General features: G+C 45.3%; 1 protein-coding gene across 1 annotated transcript in view; it reads right to left on the reverse strand.

Moving 5' to 3' along the window:
• LPIN1 (lipin 1) overlaps positions 1-8,260 on the reverse strand; it is a 64,165-nt gene that overhangs the window by 30,874 nt on the left and 25,031 nt on the right. The gene's annotated exons all lie outside the window — the stretch shown is intronic.

Raw genomic sequence — 8,260 nt, forward strand, 5'->3', positions numbered from 1 at the left:
GCCTGCTGACTGTTCTGGAGACACTGGAGATTGCAGCAGGAGGGTATTCCCCTGTTTCACAAACTAACAACTTCAGAGAACCAGGATTTCCACCTGATTTATTTACAGCTGATCCATATTTGTGCAGAGCTACTAAAAGACAATTGTAACAACCTTCAAAAGTTCCTAAAATCAGTTGCATTCAAAAGCACTGTCAGTCTTAAGACTCTGCAGCTCATAAATGTCTCCAATTACCTCTGAAAAGTACTACTTCCAACACAGCATCTCCTGCTATCATTTACTGTGCCCTCAACACCAAATACACTTTTCTCATGTATTACTATAGGCTTTTAAGGCAAGTGGTGTTAAGCAGATCTAATTTTCCACTACACTTAAGTCCAAGATCTTTTCCCCACTGGACATGTCCCATTAAAAGACATGACAATGCACACACAGAACAGAGATGCATTAAGGTTGGACAAGCAGCCTTCAGTCCAGAGAATCTGAACTTCAGAGTGCTCCCTAAGACAACTTCCCTGTTCTTGTTTTAAAACAGCCTTTCAGTATGAGCAGGTTTATTAAAAATCAGGTATGTGTTGATAGTTGCAGTGAATGGCTTTATTTCCCCTGCTTCTGGGTTTATTCAGTACTAATCATATAGCCTCCTGCTTCTGCTCTGTTAATGCACATCCTGCTCGTTTGACCTTTCAGTCCCCTAGATGGGATAGCATGCACACTGAGACACATTCCAAAGTTCACTAAGGCTTCTAAGTGCTCTCAGAATATGCATTAATTTAAGCAGACACCTTCCTGAAAATCACTGTTTTTAAGGGCTTCCAATGTCTACTGTTTCCATTGTTCTTTTAAAGCATCTTCCAGATTCTAAGATACCCATTTCAGCAGAGCCCTTGTGCCCTCAGTATAAACCACACGCCTGGCAGACAAGTTCTTTGCTGAGCTGGACTACATCACCTGGACCTCAATAAAAGAGACGTGTGGGGTAGGCAAGGCTCAAACTCCCATGGATGGTGATGAGAACAGAACTGAGCTCAGGGCATGAGGGACAGTCACTGGGCTGCAGGGCATGTGGCAGCTGCTGTAATACAGACTGTCAGCTGGGTTCTGCCAGAAACAGCAAAGAGAGCTACCTGTGGAATGCTGTAGAAATACCTCCAATTTTAAGCTGTATTTTATACCTACAAACACAAAACCATTACACGAATATTGTGAAAGCACTGCAGTAACAATGTGGAAAGTTAGGAAATGCTGCAGTTAAGGCTGGTCTCTTCATGCACAGCTGTTCCAACTGATTGATGATGGCCTGTGGTTTATCCAAAAGCCCCTCCACACAGGAGGGACCAAAGCTTTGCTTTCTTTTCTGCTTCTCTTGCAATACATGGGTATCAGGACACAAATCATGCTCTGAAGGAAGAATTATTTATGTTATTTGGAGCTCTACAACAGTCATCACTGCCTTGCTCCTGAGAAGTGATGATGGTCTCCCCATCTGACAACTGGGGAGCTGTATCACAACAAAGTTAAAACTAGGCACCAACTTAAGAAACCAAACGAGATTTTTGGTAGTATTTAGTATACAAGATATTAACTAATGAAAGAACAACCCCTAAATACTGTTTGGAGAATCATTTCTGCACAACCTTCAATTCAGGTATCTAGAAAGTACCATCTGCTGAAAAGCCAACACAAAAAAAAAACAAAACATGGCAGAAAGAGCTATTATATTCCCTTCCCCAGCACCCAACTGGTATTAGTACTCCTGGGCTCCTATTACACGTTAGAAAGATGCCTTCCTGACTGCAAATCCAGTGGTAAGCTGGTTCACAGGGAGCTGCACTTGCAACTCATGCCTGACGCTGTGTCACTGAACAACAGGTTGAAACAGACCTGACCAGAGGTCACTTGGTCCAAAAGCCTGCCCAAAGGACAGACAACCTGGACCAGGGGGCCCACATCCTTGATCCTGTTGAGCTGTCCTGTGTCTTCAAGGATGGAGAGTTCCAGCCTCCCTGCACTCCTGTTCCTACATCTGCCTGTTCCCACAGTAAAAGTTTTCTTCCCAAGATCTAATCTGAATTCTCCTTTTCTACAACTTGTACCCGTTGTTTGCTGTCCTATCCCTGTGCACCTCCAGGATGCCATCTCTGCCTCCTCTACACCCCCCAACAGCAACCTAATAGCCTGAAGACTGAACAAAACTAGTTCTCCCTGTCTCTCTTTTAAAGTCACGAGTTCTTAGCCCTCTAATTATCTCGACGGCCATCATCTGAACTCTTCAAGAAGCTGGAACCACACAGGCACAGGCCCCAGGTCAGAAGTGAGCCTCCAGGGTGACAGACGTAAGCTAAGTTTTAAAATTATCCCTTTGCTTTGGAAAAATACTTCCGTTTGTACTGGGCACTTTTCTCATCTAAAGCACCGTAAGAAACACACTTCTTACTGAGCAAAGATTAAATTTCAAGACAGCAGCAATTAGACTCAAAAGTACATGGTGTAGCTCACCCCAGTTAATGCTTGGTCTGCTGAAGCAGCAAAATTTCTAGGTGGAGAACAGCCACAACTTCTCTGGTGGGGAAGGAGCTGCTGGGACAGTACGTACACCCCACTGCTCAGGGGAGTTATGGGCAAACTATCCAAATGTGAGGGCTCACACATCCTCTTCACAGGTTACACAATCAGGTCTCCTAAACTCCTACACAGATCATTTTGCAGCTGTCCTTATTCAGAGCAAATCTCAGCCACACTGCACTCCCTGTCTCAGGACACAGAGATTATTTTTACACTTGTGAATTAAAATTTAGACATCAGCTCTGAGGCCAATTAGTGCATCTTGCTTCCACAGGGTGAAAACCCTTCATCCCTCCAAAAGGCAGTGCCCCATTCCAGGCAGCTTGGCTTTCAAGCTGAGCTGAACTCAGCCTGTGCAACAAAACCACCAGGGAATTAAAAAAGGCAGACTGGCAGACTCATCACATAGAGCCCAGTTCCTCAGCAGCCAGGCAAAAATGGGTTTATGTTCCAAATGCAGGGTGCAAAAGATGCTGTAGTTAGAATGGAGTTCAGAAATCAACCTCTCATAGATGCAGGCCCTTTCTCCTAACTTTCATGCATGCCCACCAAAGCTGAGATTGTTTGGAGTCAGAGCTTTGTAAGTTTACACTCTGAAGGTAAAGCCAGTGCATGCTGTGTCAGTACTCCAGGAAATCAACATTCCTGAAATCCCAGACAGACTGCATGTGGTTTTGGAGCAACCTTTCACCCTGGCCACTCCAAAAGTCTTTCACTTACTAACCAGGCAGCAGCAGCTTCAGCAGCAAACATGAGTTTACATCCTGAGTTAAACCTCCGGTGCCTGCCCGTTAATTAGACTGAATTTAGCACATCTCCTGTTCTCACACCATGCTAGTGGACATAGCAGAGGATATTTTTTGCTGCAGGGAAGACTGAGAAGCCTTTTGATGGAAGCTTACAGCAAGTGAAAACACTCTGTACTGCTTCTGTTAGGATTTTCAATTGGCTCAGGTTTTGTTCTCTGCCAGGAGAACATCTATTTTGATTTCTATTTCTATTATGAAATTAGAAGTATTTTCTAGTATCATTTTTTAATGTCAATTTAACAAGCATCACCTGTCATGCTCAGAAAATTTCCAGCTCTTTTGCTTTTAAAGACATCAGTCATTTTTTTTTTAATTTATCATCTCGTGGAAAAATAAATGAAAAATGAATAGCTAGGTGTTGCCTTATGGCTTAACTAATCTATTAACTTGGCAGAGATTGACCTAACAAACTGAATCTGTGCAAGTCCCATTCCCCGGGATGTCACAGTAAGATCAGACCCACTGTCATCTAGATAATCTGCTTCTTTCATACAGATACACCAGAATATGTCCTCATTTTGCTGGATAAACTGGTAACTCTCTTACAGGCCACCTCTCTCTCATACTATTTCATTTTTTTTCACCATATTTGATAAAACACTGAAAGATACAGCAACTAAAGGCCTCTTTTCCTTTTGCAAGACCCTGTGTCTCCTCAGGTGCCACAACACAGTGAAGGACAGGTTAGATACCCACACACATCCAAAGGACTTTGGGATACAAGTGCTATTCACCATGCTCTGAAGATGGGTATTTAAAAGCAAAAACAAGCAAACAAACAAAAAACAACACTACCAAAAAAACCCACCATTATTTAGGTAGCCTGCTGAGCCTGCTGTATGGCTAATTAAAAACTGGAACATATTTTCTTCAGAACATCTCCAGCATAGAAAATTTTGAAGAGCAGGACAAACATCTGTTGGGACTGGTTTAGGAACAAGCAAGTGTAACCTTTGGGACAGATTGTCACTGGGCCTGTGTCCAAAGCAGTAAACCAAACCATTTAACAGCACAGACCCAACCATTACAATGTGGTCACCTATACTGCATCTATTTAAATTACACAATCTGCTTCTGGTACATGTTGTGCCCAGGCCCAGTGTGCTCTCTCCCAACACCCCAGGCACAGCTGGCAAGAGGGACTGGCACTACCTCCATGGCCAGCTCAGGAGCAGTTAGCTGCTTCTGAAGGCCAGGAGGTTACGAGACCTTTACAGAACAGATGTGACCAGATGGCAACGGCTGGTCTGGCTACCAAAAACACACTTTGGCACCAATTGGTTCACTAGCAGGGATCCAACATGTCGGTCCCTTCAGGCCCCTTCTTTGTAGGCCATGAGAGAAGCTTTGCAGCAACAGTAAACACAAGACAAGCTAAACACTTAGCACAAATTAAAAAAGCACATAAAGACACATCTTTATGGCTTTAACACCTGATGCCATGATGAGGCCCTGGTCCACAATGGAAGTGATGGGCACAAGCACAAAACAAATCAACTTCCCCAAGAACTTTTCCATACAACTTGTGAAATGGTGGAAGGGAGCCAAAAACCTGTGGGCCGGTGTTCCATGAAAATAAATTTCTGCAGCTCTGCTACTGACACTGAAACTGTGACAGTTTTACAGATGTCATCCTTCTGGTCCCCTGATCTGCCCTTGGCTTCTGTTTTGAAGACGTGAAGCTTGAGAGAGAACAGACCCTCCCTGGAATCAGACTGTGGCCCCTTCAAGGGAATTATTCCTCATTTAGAAACAAAAAGGTAAATGACAGTATTCCAAAGATTCCTGGGTAAGCACTTACTTATGAATCAAACACCAATTTCCTTAACTCTGAAGCAGTTTAGTTTTCTTGCAGTACTGACCACCAACTCCCTCCACACTGATTAATGGAATTCTACTATTGACACATTCTTAACCATGAAAAACAGTATCAGAGATTACATTCTAGAAAAGATTTGTGATAAAAATGTAGGGGAATGAAAGAAATATTTGAGATGAAGATTTCCTATATATATATATTTATTTATTTTTTAATTAAGCTTAGCCCTTCATGTCTGTACCACAACTACAGTAGCAATGACTTCTTACCTACAAAAAGCTAAAAATAACTGTCATTCTGTGATTTTTAAGAGGTCTTTCTGTTTGTTAGTAAATGGTCAACTCATCGTAATGTTGTGTGACTATCACATTTAAACCTCTTAATATTTCAACTCAATTCAGGTTGGAATTTGAAAATCATTAAGAAGTTTCAAAAGCCTTTTTCTTAACAATTTGTTAGCTCCCACATCAGTCCATCTCAGGGTCACTGTCATGAATTCCCATCCCATTTTTTTGGGGGTAAATTCCCAGCCAGGACCTCAATGTTACACATTCCTCAGACCAAAATCAGAGACTGGATTTTCTTTCTCTAGAGGAGCAGTGAAGGTTCTGCATAGGCCCTTAGGAGACCTCAGTGTAGGTCCCTACTTTCCTACAAGATTTCTACACAGTCTTGGGCAAGTTACTAAGCCTGAAATCTTAAGAGGGTGGTGAAGTCCCACTGACTTTCAGCAGGGTCTGTCAGTGTGGCTGTATCTCAACTGCAGCATGGCCAGCTCATCAGTGTGAGACACACACAAGCACTCTCCTTGCATATTCCTTCTTCCTGGGGAAGGAAACCTGGACACATGAGCTGGAAAGGAGTCATATGCAGCCATGACCTTGATTTGGACAAGTTGCTGAGGGAGAACTCCAGAGCACTCTGCCGAGTGAACATTCATAATTCTGGATGTTCTGTAAATAGAGGGGCAAACCCTGTCCAAACCTCATTCTGTGAGCATTGTCTCCAGACCTCCCCACAGCCACAGCTGCATGGGACAGACCACATTCCTGCAGGAGACTTGACAACATGCCTGGTCAGTCAGGGGACAGGTGGAACTCACTTGTACATCCCAAATCAGAAAGCAACATGGGCATGTGGCTGGCTCTCTACCAAAGTAAGAGCATTCTGCATCCTGCCAAATCCTCAACCCTTTTAGGGTTGGGATTATTCTGGCCTTAATTCTATTAGGAACTGTTTGAGTCCTATTACAATTTAGCCAAGACCCATGCCAAAACCTGTGACTTCTTACAGTGGCCAAAGAGCCAAGAGGATCAAATGTCAAACTTCTCTTCCCACCTGCCAGTCCCTCCCAGAACCCACTCACTCACACTCACTCACAGATACAGACTTTGGCCATGAGATGACTGCTCACATGGTTCTGGTACTGTACTATCTTTCAAACACTTGAAGCATGACTTGGTCCAATACTTCCAAGTCCCCATAAAGGACCTTCTCTTGAGAGCAGCTGAAATAAAAACATTCCAATTGAAGACTCAAACCTGGCCTGCAATTAATCCTCATGTTTGAACAAAGGGAGGACTGGCCTGCACTCCCACAGTCAGGGTATAAGCCCGGCACCCAGCTCAGGAGAATTACTTCATGACCAGCTGAGGTGTACAGCCATGGTCCTCACACCAACCTCCCAACCACACCTTCCCAGCTCTCCCAAATCCAAAATAATTCCCACCTGGGCCGATGGGATGATGTGACTCACCACACACCCATACAATTGCTAGTATCAACTGAAGAGATAAGCTGGTGGTGGGTAGGACCAGGGACACCTCTTTGGGCATTTCAGGCAACCTTGAAATCCTATCTCAAGACTTGTCTCCCCTCCCCTAGAGATAACCTAGGAGACCTTCCACATTCCCCTTGATCTTCCTGTGCCCAGCTTCCCAGCTGTACAGTGCTTCCCTCCCCATGGAGACACTGAGGGAACACACACAAGGGCTGTCCCTCCTGCACTGACACTGCATAAACAGCATCAAACTTCACAAGAAACTGAAAAGTACAAACTAGCACCTGAAACCAAGAACTTTTGAAATAACTGGAGGATATGTGGTGGAGCCTACCCTGTGCTGCTGTTCTGGGGTCAGAGTGGAAGCACAGCAGCAGCTCCGCTCTATTCTGACACCTCATGTGACTTGGCATCCTTTCCATACGACTGGAAAACAAATCTGTTTGTCAGGCTTTAACATCACATTTTCTGCTTTTCAGACTTTAACCTCTTCCTGTACTTCAACTAGCTGTGATGACTGCTGTGTGTAGCTGTCCATAGCTAAACAAACGTGTGCACACACGCACACCCCTGGGTGTGGAAACGGGCCAGAGACCAGAACTTCCCAACCCCCTCACAAACAGACCTCCCTGTGCCAGGTAAGTGGGGATTACCAGGTAAGTCTGTGCGCTGCCTGGGTGAACTGGAGCTATGAGAAAAGCATTCAAACCCATTGGAAGCTGTTTTCATGGATTTACACCTAAAATCATGACATCATTTTAACTCCTTCCCTACCTAACCACCTCCTAGCCTATCTCCCCACTTCTCCAGGAGAACTCCCGGCCAGGGCCGGTTTCACTCCAGCAGGAGCACACCCACCTGGCTGCTGACCGGGTCCACCGGCGGCAGCAGAACTTTCCCACCTATGCACATGAAACACTTGCCAGTGTTCGGTTCCTAAGGCAGCAGGGACACGCCTAGAGCCACACAGAAAACCAACAAACCGCCCCAAATCACTCCCCGGACAGCGAACCGAAGCAGGGAGCAGAAGTTCCACGGAGGCCGATGGTTTTAACGCGTGTGAGGGAAAACCCCGCACACCGCGGCCCTGCCCTTCTGCCGCAGGACACTCGCCTTTCGTCTCCCTGAAGGCGAGGAACGCGCACGGACCGGCAGGAAAAAACACCCGGATCGCTGCGAAACCCCGTGAAAGGCACCGAAATGCCGGGGAGGTCCCCGGGTAGTGAGGGCAGAGGGGCCGGGGGAGCGGAGAGGGAGGCACCGCAGCGCTGCGGGCACCGGGACCTG

The sequence above is a fragment of the Chaetura pelagica genome, unplaced genomic scaffold (genome assembly GCF_000747805.2).
Source record: "Chaetura pelagica isolate M959 unplaced genomic scaffold, ChaPel_1.0 scaffold237, whole genome shotgun sequence".
In the NCBI taxonomy this organism is placed as follows: domain Eukaryota; kingdom Metazoa; phylum Chordata; class Aves; order Apodiformes; family Apodidae; genus Chaetura; species Chaetura pelagica.